This window comes from Vulpes vulpes, chromosome 8 (genome assembly GCF_048418805.1).
Source record: "Vulpes vulpes isolate BD-2025 chromosome 8, VulVul3, whole genome shotgun sequence".
Classification (NCBI taxonomy): Eukaryota; Metazoa; Chordata; class Mammalia; order Carnivora; family Canidae; genus Vulpes; species Vulpes vulpes.
The window spans coordinates 32032098-32046342 of NC_132787.1; the positions used below are offsets into that span (position 1 = coordinate 32032098).

General features: G+C 36.0%; 1 protein-coding gene and 1 pseudogene across 10 annotated transcripts in view; both read left to right on the forward strand.

Moving 5' to 3' along the window:
* GRIN2B (glutamate ionotropic receptor NMDA type subunit 2B) overlaps positions 1 to 14245 on the forward strand; it is a 411663-nt gene that overhangs the window by 77933 nt on the left and 319485 nt on the right. The gene's annotated exons all lie outside the window — the stretch shown is intronic.
* LOC112917488 (zinc finger protein 280D pseudogene) lies at positions 3210 to 3652 on the forward strand (annotated as a pseudogene).

A 14245-nucleotide genomic window follows, 5' to 3' on the forward strand; every position in this document is an offset into this window, starting at 1 on the left:
GGTGAAAGTTGAATTAAGATTTTTTTTTAGATAAAGAAATGAAGTTCTAAGATTTTAAAATGTATTGTGTGATGGGCATTAAGGAGGGCATGTGTGATGTGATGAGCACTGGGTGTTATATACAACCAATGAATTCTTGAACTCTACATCTAAAACTAATGAGGTACTATATGTTGGCTAATTAAATTTAAATACAAAATAAAATATATTCTATACATTTCCAAGTAAGGGATTCATGGGCAGTGATATAAGTAAAATGCCATTTACTTTTTTTTTTAAGATGAATTACTTTATCCTGAATTTTACGAAATACTGAGATAATGAGATAATAAAGTATCATTTTTAATTTCTTTAAGTTCTTGTTTATGCACTTAAAAAATTGAGGCATAACATACACACAGTAAAGTGAATCATATCAAGTGCACAGTTGGATGAATTTTTACATATGTATACGTCTGTGCAACCACTCCTCAGATAAAGATATAAACCATTTCTAACAAGCCAGAGAGTTCCCTCATGCCTTTTTCAAGTCTACTCAGACTTCTTTCAACCTTAGATAAATTTTGCTTGTTCTAGAACTTCATATAAAGGAAATTCAGCAGTATATACTTTTGTGTTTGGTGGCTTTTGCTTAACATCTTATCTGTGAGATTCTTTCGTGTTGTTGTATGTAGTAACTAGTTTATGCAAAGAGCTTCTTATATTTAAATGGCTTTTCATGTTACAAATAAATCTTTGGAAGAAATGTGAGGCTGGAAGGAGTTTTACACAACTTCATGTCCATATTCTTTGATTTTCAAACAAAGCATCTGAACTAAAAATATTAAGTAATTTGCATAGATAACTAATGGCCAAGTAACATGGTATGCTCTATCTTCACGGAGATAGATCTATTGCACACATTATTCTCAGTAAGAGTCATGCACATAATGTCTAAATTATACATAGAAAATGTGAATTATTTAAAATTACAAATTATTATGATACAAATTAATCTTATTCACTATGGGACTGTTTCTTGGGTTGTATACACATTGTGACAATGACATTTTTAGACATTTTTAGTTTATTGTGATTATCCAGACAAGGAAGTCATTGCCATCATGCCCATTCACATAAGTCATAAAGCCCTATGTACAACAAAACTGGAATTGCTTCTGCTAGAATAAATCCTAAATACATTCTTTCTCTGTCTCCTGTGTAGGCATGCACATGCACTTACACACAAACACACATACACCAAATACAACAGACCATGTAAAAGGCTGCACATTTTCTAGAATATAACCACTCATCTCAGTGTCATCAAGGGGGTTATTGTCTTTCCACAACCCTGTTGCTCCTGAAACTCAAAATGTTATTCTTGAAATTGATTGATTATAGCAAAGCTGTATAATAAAGAAGTGGGCATAGATGGAAGGGTTAGAAAGCGTTGCTCTTCAGTGGACAGTGGACTTTTCATTTTGATACTGAAGGATAGGAGGTAAGGCCTGGAGTGCCTGTAGTTTTGTTTGTAGGAGGCCAGACACAAGTTGGAATGTATAAAGAAATGCCATTTCTTCTCTAGGAATATGGCAATCTGGCTAATCAGCCTGACCCTCTGACTAGAAACAAATTAAAACACTGGATAAGAAGCATGTCTTAAAAGCATTGAATTGCTAAAAGAGAATAAGGAGTCGGGAGGCTGAAATCCAAGGCTAGGAAAAGCACTGGGCGCTCTGTTTACCTAATGGAATTTGCTAAGCCTCAAAACTGAGCGGCAGTTTTGATGGCCTGGCAGGAGAGGGTGGAAAACAAAACTTGGAAGGAAGTCCAAATGAGGAGCCTAGGGAATCCCTCCCATATTATGCTGGAATCTCTGAACTACAAATACCCGCATTACATCCCCAGGAAACTGCACAGAGAGCTGCCCTGGAGGCTGAGCAGAAGGGGCTGGAGCTGGGGAAGTGAAAGAAAACCTGTCTCTGAGAAGTTGTAAGCACTGCAGGCTGCACCCATCAGAGTACCTTACAACCCATATTTGCGTGAATGGATGGTCCGGAACCCTCTGGCAAGGAATTTAGTTTTGAGGTGGTTCTGGATTCCTGGTAGTCTTAGGCCTGGCAGAAGAGAATGCAAACTTCTCTGGAGGAAGACTCCCTCATTCCAGACTTCTGGGACCAACCGCCCCCCCCCCCCCGCCAACGTCCATTTTCAAGGGCAGTGAGCAGTCCCGGCAGGGATAACTAGCACAGGACAAAACCAGCACGAACCAGAAGAAACACCAGGGTGCAGAGACAGATCAGCAAGCCCTCCGGACTTTGGAATCATCAGACATATTATAGATACATTACAGATAACTGTCCTTATTGTCTTTAAAAAGTAAAAGGCAAGCTTAAACATATCTCCAGGAACTAGAAAAATATAGAGTATATTCTAGAAGATCTGATCAATCAATCAATCAATCAATCAATCAATCAAACAGAGACTTTGGGATTACTGCCCAGGGCTGGAGGGGAGCAGGTGGGCACCCCCGGGAAGGCAGGACCAGCTGGGCAGCCCCGCCCTGCTGCCGGGGCTTGCAGGCTGCGTGGGCACCTGGGTGCGTGTGTGGGCGGGCCTGTCGCCCTCCAGGCCCCGCCTCCCAGCGCAGGTGCACAAGCATACGCCCCACTCCCACGTTGCAGGGAAAGCAGCGAGAGCACAGAGCTGCAGAGAATGGAGACTGACCTTGAGCCTGGCTGGTGGCAGAGCCGGTTCCACAAGAAGCCCCCTTACCCACGGCTCAGCAGCCTGCGCTGCAGTGGGAGCCACTGTCGTTTCTGAATTTTCAGGGGGTTTTCATGCACCTCTTTCTCCTCCTCCACCTTCTCTTCCTCCTGAGGCATCGGCTCTGCTCCAGGTGCAATGCTTGGTACCTGCAAATTAAACCAACACAAAACAGATTAAGGGGAGAAAAGGGGGGGATCCCTGGGTGGCTCAGCGGTTTGGCGCCTGCCTTTGGCCCAGGGCGTGATCCTGGAGTCCCGGGATCGAGTCCCGCGTCGGGCTCCCGGCATGGAGCCTGCTTCTCCCTCTGCCTGTGTCTCTGCCTCTCTCTCTCTTTCTCTATCATAAAAAAAGGGGGGGGGGGGTGAGAAAAGGAAGGAAAACCGAGGTATAACTTAATGCCTTGCCTGGAGTCGTACATACTTTGGTGACAGTTTACAGAAACCCAACTCAGCAAATGGATGGGCCACAACCCTTTTCAGCCAAAGCATTACTCAACTATGGCAGAACTGTTTATGAGATGTGGAGAAGATCTGGAACCATGGCAGAAGATATTAAGGGGTTGAGGATGAGAATGACAACAAGCTAATCTTTGCTGCAGAGATATCCAGTTCAAAAGCAGCAATTACAAATATTTTGAACAGGGTGGACCTCTGCTTATGTTTGAAAGAAAGGTGCATTCAGATATTACTGCTGCATTCCAGCCCACAGGTTGGTCCTACATGAATTGAACATCAAATCCAGTGGCTACCTCACTAGTAAATTTTCGTCCTGAATCTAGATCTTTGGATAGTTCTGTTCTTGTTCAGGTTTTGTCTAGACCTGTGTTTCTGAAAGTACACAGTCATCCCAGGGATGCATTGGATATTATTTATCAATATCAACAATTTCTGAACTATCATGAGTAGTCATCCAATAGAATTGGATCAGAAGCATAATTGACATTTAGACAATGTCACATTTTTATGATTGTTCAACTAAGAACTACCTAACCTGTTCATAAATCGTAATATGCTTGAATTAAATTGATACGGTATTGAAAATTGTGCTATCAAAACATGAATGTAGGTATAATCGGTAATGAAAATTGCATAATGGCAAGCTATTTAAGATTGTAAACTGGGCCAAGTATTCTTAGTTTTTAATTTAGAAAATTGTTGAGAGACTATTGTAGCATTTTGTTCTGAAAATATACCTTTGTAGTTTAATTACTTTATAAAACTTAAGTATTTGTTAAAGGTTAACAGTCTTTGTCAAGCTGTTAATAGTTGTAAGGCTTTGTGCTAAATGCCATACATAAATTAATCTCAGTATCTATGAAATAAGCACTATTATTATTTTATTTTATTTTATTTTATTTATTTTTTATTTTTTTTTAAAATATTTTTCTTTTTTTTAAATTTTTTTTTAAATTTATTTATGATAGTCACAGAGAGAGAGAGAGAGGCAGAGACACAGGCGGAGGAAGAAGCAGGCTCCATGCACCGGGAGCCTGATGTGGGATTCGATCCCGGGTCTCCAGGATCGTGCCCTGGGCCAAAGGCAGGCGCCAAACCGCTGCGCCACCCAGGGATCCCTATTATTTTATTTTTAAAAAATTTTAAAAGATTTATTTATTTTAGAGAATGTATGTGTGGGAGTAGGGGGAGGGGCAGAGGGAAAGGGAGAAAGAGAAGCTCAAGCAGACTCCCCACTGAGTGCACATCTGAAAGTGGGGCTCCATCTCCTGAACCTGAGATTGTGACCTGAGCTGAAACCAAAAACCAACAGTTGGATGCTCAACTGACTGAGCCACTCAGGTGCCCCATTATTCATGTTTTATAATCAAGGAAACTGAGGCTCACAGAGCTTCAGTAATTCACTGAAGATTACACAGCTAGCATATAGTAGATCTGGGATTTCAGTAACGACTAACTCACAGTTATGTGTATTTGTGTATGCTACACAAATACATAGATGTTACGTATCAATGCATATTTTTTAAAAATTGGAAGCATTGCTGTAGGGCAACAGTTTTCAAAGTGTAGTCTTCAGTCTTCTGGGGTTCCCCTAAGACCGTCTTATGATATTGAGAGACTGTCCTAATAATTCAAATATACTATTTGCCTTTTTCACTGTGTTGATATTTACACTGAGGATGCAAAAGCAATGGAGGGTAAATGCTGGTGCCTTAGTGTGAATCAAGACAGTGTGGTACCAGCTGTACTAGTAGTTTTGTATTAGTCACCACTATGTACTCACAATAAAAAATACTGTAATCATACTCAATTTCCTTGATGAAATATTAAAATGTTATTGATGTTAGCTCTCCAGCCTTGAATATATGTGCTTTTAAAATATTTTCTGGGATGAAATGGGTCCTATGCATAAAGCTGTCTGACATATCATGTTTATCTTGAAGAAGAACACTTGTGTGAATGACTTGTGAGCTCAACTACTCACTTTTTAAAAGTAGAGACCATTTTTACCTGGGGAGAAAAAAGCACCAACTAGAACTTCTAGGGGCGAAAAATAAAATAACTGGAAGTAAGAATCCTGTGATTGATTTAGCAGCAGATTTATATACAACTGAAGAGAGAATTGGTGGACTAGAAGATGAATCAAAGGAATTATCCAGAGGCAGCAGGGAGACTCTCCTCACTGTTCCCCTTGACAAGAGAAAATGAAGAAGAGAGATTAAAAAACATGGAGAGTAGAGTGAGAAGTGACATTCTCTGCATATAATCAGAGTTATAGGAGTAGTAAGAGAAAATAGGTAGAAGCAATATATTTGAAGGAATAATGCCATAGATCGCATGCATAGATCCCAGGATCACATCATAAGGGTAAAATGTTTAGTTTACCAGAGTTATGTAATAGTTTTAAATTTGCATATACCTAAAACATGACCTTAAAATAGCTTTATTTATATATATTTATATTCATCTACATTATAAATTAGATTTAGACGAAGAAAAGATCAAATGTACAAATTCAAGAGATATAATGAATACTAAGAAACACAAATAAATGTATTTTTACTTTAGATTTCCAAAGTATTTCTGCCTTAAAATTATAATACTACAGGAGAAAATCAACTACTTAAAATATATTTTATGTCGTGAAAAAGATTAGTATAAAGAAAGGTTCAGCAGACTAACTCCTGACTTCTCAGTAGCAACAGCACAATCCAGGAGATAGTAGGAACTTTATGTGCTGAAAGAAAATAACTAGTACCTTAGAATTTCACAACAGTAAAAATATCTTTTAAGAAAGGTAAAAGTTTTAAAAATTAAGCAAAATAAAAACTTGAATTTTAGTCACCAATGAAGGACATTCTGAAGGTTATATTTTAAGCGAAGGAACACGAGCTTAAGATTAGCGGTCTGAGATGAATGATGAAGAGAAGTATTGAATCTAGAAGAGTATTAAACATTTATAAGAAAAATAAAATGAATAATATCAATAAAATTAAAAATGGGAAAAGTACATAATAAAAATGTATGAATTAAGTTTGGAGTTGATGGGACTAAACTCTCCTAAACTGCTTCTATTTTCTGAGAGGAGGGTAAAGATTTTATTTTATTTATTTTTTATAATAAATTTATTTTTTATTGGTGTTCAATTTACCAACATACAGAATAATACCCAGTACTCATCCCATCACGTGCCCCCCTCAGTGCCCATCACCCCGTCACCTCCACCCCCCGCCCACCTCCACCCCCCCATTCATTTCCCAGAGTTAGGAGTCTTTATGTTCTGTCTCCCTTTCTGATATTTCCCACTCATTTCTTTTCCCTTCCCTTCTATTCCCTTTCACTATTATTTATATTCCCCAAATGAATGAGAACATAATGTTTGTCCTTCTCCGATTGACTTACTTCCCTCCGCATAATACCCTCCAGTTCCATCCACGTCGAAGCAAATGGTGGGTATTTGTCGTTTCTAATGGCTGAGGAATATTCCATTGTATACATAGACCACATCTTCTTTATCCATTCATCTTTCGATGGACACCGAGGCTCCTTCCACAGTTTGGCTATTGTGGACTTTGGGCAGCCCTGGTGGCTCAGTGGTTTAGGGTAAAGATTTTAACTTTAAAATTGGTAAATTAGGGCAGCCCCAGTGGCCCAGCGGTTTAGCACCGCCTTCAGCCCAGGGCCTGATCCTGGAGACCCGGGACTGAGTCCCACATCAGGCTCCCTGCATGGAGCCTGCTTCTCCCTCTGCCTGTGTCTCTGCCTCTCTCTCTCTCTCTCTCTCTCTCTCTCTGTGTGTGTGTGTGTGTCTCATGAATGAATTAATAAAATCTTAAAAAAAAAGAACTTGACGGAATGAGCACTGGGTGTTATGCTATATGTTGGCAAATTGAACTCCAATAATAAATAAATAAATAAATGAAAAGGAAAAAAAGTTTCGTAAATTAAATAGACATGTTTTAGTTTCTATAACCATTAAAATACTAGAAATTGAGTATAGCTTACAATTAGTAGATGGAAAATAGAAGTGACATAAATATTCAGTTATCCAAAGAAGGAAAAGAAAGAAAAACACAGGACAGGCAGTACAAATAGAAAACATAAGATAATCGATTTAAGCCCATCAATTACAGAAACTAAAAATGCTCTACTTAAAAAAATAATTCTCAGATTGGATTTAAAAAACCCAATGATATGCTATTGATGATACGTTACAAGTGACGTATCTAAGGACATTGAAAAGTTGAATATAAAAGGTTGGAAAAATATATACCATGCAGTATTAACCAAAAGAATGCTGACATAGCTGTATTAATATTAGATATTAATAGACAGATGAGTCACTTCAATGATGAAAATTTTTGTGTACTAGGAAGATCTAAAACTTTTAGATTTTATGAATCTAGTAAAATGACCTCAAAATATGATATAAAAATGAAGTTACTAAAGGAAAAAATAGAAGCATTCATAATTATGAAGGCAGATTTAAAAAACTTATTTCCCTCAGTTACAGATAAACCAAGCCAACAATTATGAATATAGATGTAGAAGATTTGACCAATATAACAACCTAACATGACAGACATATGCAGAACGCTGCAGTAAATGCAGTATACAAACTGTTTTCAAGCATATATGAAACATTTAAGAGATTGATCATTTAGCAGAATTTAAGTCCCATCCTATTGAATTTCAAAGGAATTACATCAGGGTCAGAAGATCTTATTCTTTCTGATCACAGTGTAAAATTTTAGCTAGAAATCAGTAGCAAAAGGATAACCAGAAAATCTGATACATTCGGGATAAATAACTTCTGTATTAAAGGAGAAATCATCACAGAAGTTCAGAAACTATTTTGACTTGAACAATAGCAAATTTGTACATGTAGGATGTAGATAAAACAGTCTTTAGAAAAAAATTTATGGTCTTTGTAGCATGTTTTTCAAAAACTGAAAAAAATTTTTTTGAACTAATAGAAAAATGTATTCTGAAAGAAAGATTAACATAGTAAACATAAGGAAAGAAAAAATATACTTTAAAATATACAATATTGCAAAGATTCAAGTACATTGCATCAAAAAAACCTAAAAAATTTAATACCTTCATTAGTTCATTCATTTAATAAAAATTCATTCAGTGCTCACTGTATCAGGAACTATTCTAGGCACTTGAAATTCATTAGTAGATAAAGCAAAGCTTCCTGCAGTATTCTATTCTAGTTGTGGTGAAGGAAATTAAACAGTAAATTTAATAAGTAAAATTATGTAGTGATTTAGTAATAAGTACTATGAGAAAAAGAAAAAGTAAGAAATCTAGAAGGAGACAATAAAAGTTTCCAGTCAGCCCTACCCAAAGTAATCTATTACTTTAAAAATTATAGGGATTGTTTTCACTTTCACTTTATTAATCCTCACTAAAAAGGCTGAAAATTAATAGACACTTGTCTCATGAAGTTAGGTAAAGGGAAGTTGGATAATCTAGAAGACCATGGACAGAAGGAAGGAATCAAGATAACAGTATAAACTAAAGAAATTGGTAATAAACATAATCAAAAAATCTGAAGTTTTTTTGAAAAAAAAATCTTACAGATTTACAAGTGTCCAGCAAGAAGGGTTACGAATGAATGTTAAAAAGCACATGTAATCTTTATTTTCAGGGTTTTTATCTGGGTCCTCACTTCATTCTCTTCCATTTGGTGGTAGTGGGATGGGCAACTTCAAATCTATATCCACTTCTACTAAAATGGTTAATGGCAGAAAAATCACTACAAAGAGAATTGTGGAGAATGGTGAAGAAAGAGTAGAAGTTGAGAATGGCCAGTTAAAGTCCTTAACTGTAAATGGTAAGGAGCAGCTGCTATGCTTGGATAACAAGTAACAACGCCCGAGTGTAGCAGAAATGTTAGCTGTAAGGGGCACCATTGAGGACTGACAGGAACGTTTTTTTTTTTTTTTTGAAGATTTCAAATGAACTCAACTTTCAGTATAACTGTACCTAATCTAAAGTATTTATACACAGCTCATCGGAGCCCTATTTGTCATAGACTTTTGAGTTTATTGTTGGGACCACATAATAGGACCATTGTTTTGGGGTTTTTTGTTTTATTTAGTTTTATTTTATTTTTGTTTTTGTTTTTGTCTTTAAAATTGTTTTAAATCTCTGTATGCACTTTGCTTTTTTATTAAACATAATCCAAGGTGGCCGTGACTCTTTTGTACACTAACACCAGCACGGACTTGCTTTTCCATTGTGTTTGAAACGTGAGCCAAGTAGAGTCAGCCTGCTGTGAAGTTAACATTGCCAGGATGAATCTTCCACAAAAATAATTTCAACTTTTTTCAGTATTTAGTAGTGAGAGATATTAATGCATTAATGGTAATACATTTCTCTAATATAAATTGAGGATGTTTTTCTAGTTGTGCATGAACGCTGGCAACTTAGTAAGATTTGACAATTGTTTAAATATGTAATGCTAAGTTTAGGTTTAAAAAAAAGTAAAGCTGGTAAACTAGGTCTTTGTCATTTGCTTAAAAAAAAATAAACGCGAATGCGTTTGGTGCATTCTTTTCTGAGTGGGGCCTATAAAAAAACACATGTAATCACTCGATGGAATGAAAAAGAGGATAACATTATAAATGCTACATAAAATAAGAAGATAAATTATTATTAAAACTGTTATGCTGTTGGCTTTGAAAATGTAGTTGAATAGAAAAATAAGTAGAAAATAGAACTCACCCATAGTGATTCACAAATGAGTAGGCAACCTAACTAACGATTATGATAATCTTTAAAACATTTAATTGGTAGTAAAAGATATCTTCCTAAAAGGAAAAATGCCAGGCTCAGAGGACTTCATTGGCAGGTTTCATCAACCTTTAAAGGAAGAAAACTTTTACTCTTTTTTTTTTTTATTTTTTTTATTTATGATAGCCACAGAGAGAGAAAGAGAGAGAGGCAGAGACATAGGCAGAGGGAGAAGCAGGCTTCATGCACTGGGAGCCTGATGTGGGATTCGATCCCGGGTCTCCAGGATCGCGCCCTGGGCCAAAGGTAGGCGCCAAACCGCTGCGCCACCCAGGGATCCCGAAAATTTTACTCTTACATAAACTCTTCTAGAGAATATAAAAAGAGATGACAGTGCCTAGGTTTTTTGGTTTGTTTTGGTTTGGTGTTTTGTTGTTTTTTAAATGAGGCTTTCCTAGTCTCAGTACCAAAACTCAGCATGGGAGATTGGTGGAGAAAAGATAGACTTTTTAATAATTAATGCTGGCCAAATTGGGCATCTATATAAAAAAATGTAAAAGTTTCCTTACTTCTTAGCACATACAAAAACCAATTCTAGGTGGATTTGAGATGTAAGTGAGAAGGCAAAACTATAGATCTTACAGAAGCTAGAAGAATATCTCATGAACTTGGAGTAGGAATTTCTTTTATATAAAACAAAGTATTTCTAATAATGAGCAGGTTTGATATGTTCAACTACATTACATTTGCAGTTTTTATATCATTATACCATAAAGATAATGAAAAGACACAGAGTGGTTATATATATTTATAAGATACATAGCTGATAGAGACTCATATGCAGGATTGATTGCACTGTTCAGTACGGTAGCCAGTAGCCACATGTGGCTATTTAAATTAAATTAAGTTTGATTAAATTAAATTTACCAAGCAATTCTTTACTTTCATTAGCCACATTTCAAGTGCTCAATAGCTGCATGTGACTACTGGCTACTATACTGTATAGCACTGATTTCGATTTTTTTTTTTTTAAGGAAATACATATCCAGGAGTGCCTGGGTGGTGTAGTTGGTTAAATATCTGACTCTTGGTTTCGGCTCAACTCCTGATCTCAGGGTCCTGCGATTGAGTCCCACATCAGGCTCTGTATTTAGCATGCTTGAGATCTCTCTCCTTCCCCTTCTGTCCCTCCCACTTGTGCTTTCTCTCTCTCAATAAATAAATATATATCTTTTATAAAAAAGAAATATATATCCAGAATATGTAAAATATAGTACCTCTAAATCTAATTGAAGTGTTCATAATTTATAAAGAAATGAATATTCTTGTATAAATTTAATAAGAATAGACAACCCGTGGTAAAATGGGTAGTAAAAAGGCTTTAATATTTAATAGGCTTTTTCCCAGAAGTGGATATCTAAATGGCCAACAAATATATGAAAAGATGTTAACCTCCTTAGGAAGCAGAGAAATACAAATTAAAACCATTAAAAGTTGTCACAATATATTCAACTGATTGGCTGAAATATTTGTACAAATCAACAGTACCAAGTGTTTATGGAATGTAAATTAAGAGGAACTCCACTGCTTGTGGGAGTGAAATTGGCCCAATTTGGAAAAGTAGCTTGGCTTTATGTATTACATTTGAAATATTTAGAGGATGCGTTTGAGATTCATAGGCAGGATATATATATCCTGATACATATATATATATATATATATATAGCCCCTGTGAATATGACATACAGGTCAAAAATCTTACAGAACCTCATGCATCATTGTACCAGGTCTTGGACAAGAATTCATGAGGCAGAAGAGCTCCAAACTGGAATTGACCCAAAAAGTCTTATCTACATTCCAATGTAGATAAATAAATTGAAGTACATCATAGAATGGAACAGTATATAGCAATTGAGGCAAATGAATCACGAATGCTACACCCAACACCATGGCTAAATCTCACAAGTGCAATATAGACTGAAAGAAGCAAAATGTGAAATAATATGGTATCATTCTATGTATGTAATGTCATAAAACTAAACCATGCTATGTAGGGAGGGATTCATTAGGTGAAAATTATAAAGCAAAGGAAGAAGCTGATTATTATAATACTAAATAGGGCTAGTGGTTTCTTCTGTTGGTAAGGAAGAAGATTGTAACAAGAAAAGGGCACGTGGGTCTTTTGGGATAGTTATAAAAGGTTATTTTTTATTCTGAGTGGTAGTTATAGGAGTGTTTGCTCTAGAATTATTTGGAAGAATGAATATTTGGAAGAGTGAATACATAAATATTTTATGAACTTCTTAAATGAATATTCTACAATAATAAAAAAAGGAAGCTCTAAGTCGCTTATATTGTCTTGAGTATATTTGAATAGGAGTTATAGGAAGAGGGGTATTTAAGAATTATCTGAATACATTCAACAAATAGAGATGGGGAAGATCATTCTAGGATTGGAACATTATGAAAACAGCATGGAACTGGAAGACAAATCTGTTTAAGTCCTATCGATTGTACCTGTATCCTTAAGGGGGAGGTGGGAAATTGATGGGAAATAAGGCTGTTACAGGTTAGGTATATATCATGTGAGATTTTCCTAGACTGGAAAATGTTTTGAAATTATTCTTCAATTAAAAAAGAAAAAACTCTTCGTAGGTACATCATCTTGTACAAAACACATCTGTGGATTTCTTGAAAGAAAGCATGACCCTACTTATGTCCCCATGAACATCAAATAGAATAAGAAAAAATTTCAACATCTACACATGCTATTCTTTGTTTATGTCACCTAACAGGATGTGGATAGTTGCCAGTTTCCCCATTTGATTTATTTCATTACAAATGAATCATTTGGTTTAACTTATTATTTTGACGTAGAAAATAATCATATCTGATATTTATAGATTTTTTAATGTGTGTTTGGCATTTTTAGCAACTATGCCATGCTGCCTAGAAGAGCTTCTTGAGCAAAAGGAGACACCCCTCTGGACATTCCTGCCTATTTTCATTTTCATTTGGATTGAACATTAACTTACGTAAGGCACCTCCCCAATTGCCCTGAGACTAAACACTCTTGAACTTGGCACTGACCCACTTATTTTTGCCGGGTCATATCATAATATCTTGTCTTATTTCTACTGAACATTGTCCATTTTTTTTAACTTTGAAAGAGTTCGGAGCCATGCACAAGTTAGTGTCATATGCCAATTTAATTAATGTGGTCTTGATTCTAGCATCCAAATCTTTAATAACATATTTCACAGTGAGTCAGACAGTGTTGGGTTCTAAATTTGTCTTCACCTTATAAGCTAATGTGACCTGAGGCAAATTATTGGCTTCTCTGAATTTTAACTTTCCTCATCTATAAAATGAGAAGAAGAATTCTTACAGAAGTCTATCACAGTATCTAATGAAACCTAGTTCTCAGTAAGTAGTGATAGTAGTAGTAAGTAGTAGTGATAGTAGTAGTTCTTATTTGCACTAGAGGGTATACCAGGAAATGCAATGGATTGGTAAGGAAGGACTACATTTGTGCTCTGCCTCTTGAATTCTCCCAACATCTGCCAAGCAGGATGATCTAGCCATGTAGTAGCCATACATTGACAAGAGAGAATTCTCTCCCCTGTGGTTAAAAGCACCACCCTGGGACTTTGGCAGGCCGGGGTGCAAACCCTTGCTCTGCCATCTATTACTGTGTGACCTTTGGCTTAGTTATTTAACTTATCTCTAAAAAGCTTTGAATATTAAATACAATTATAAATGGCACAGCATAGTGGCTGACACATAATCATTCAATATATCATATTTATTATTATTATTTCCCTTGGTATAGTTCCAGTAATCAAGAATATATGGAGCTAGAAATAATGAACTAGAAAAGTCTCTTTATCTCAGTATCTGACTCTGTTGGGTCCTGTTTGCAGCCTATGGATTTGGTTAGCTTAGAAAGGAGAAACAATAACACAGACAACTCTTCTTGTGTGTTTATTGTCGTTGTTTCTTTCCCATTGCTCTTCTCCTCATTAAAAACAAGCCTTATTGGCAAAGCCAGTGTCTGTTTAAGGTAGCTCTTTATTATGAAGAAGATGGTCGTGGGAAGTAGGAAGATGAGTAAGGATCGTATATTTATTGATTTTTATTGTGGTAAAATGCACATAACATAAAATTTATCCTCCTAATTATTTATCCTCCTATTTATTTTACTGTATGCACTACAGTAGCATTAGCTGTATCCACATAGTTGTACAACAGATCTCTAGAACTTTTTCGTCTTGTGAAACCAAAACTCTACACTT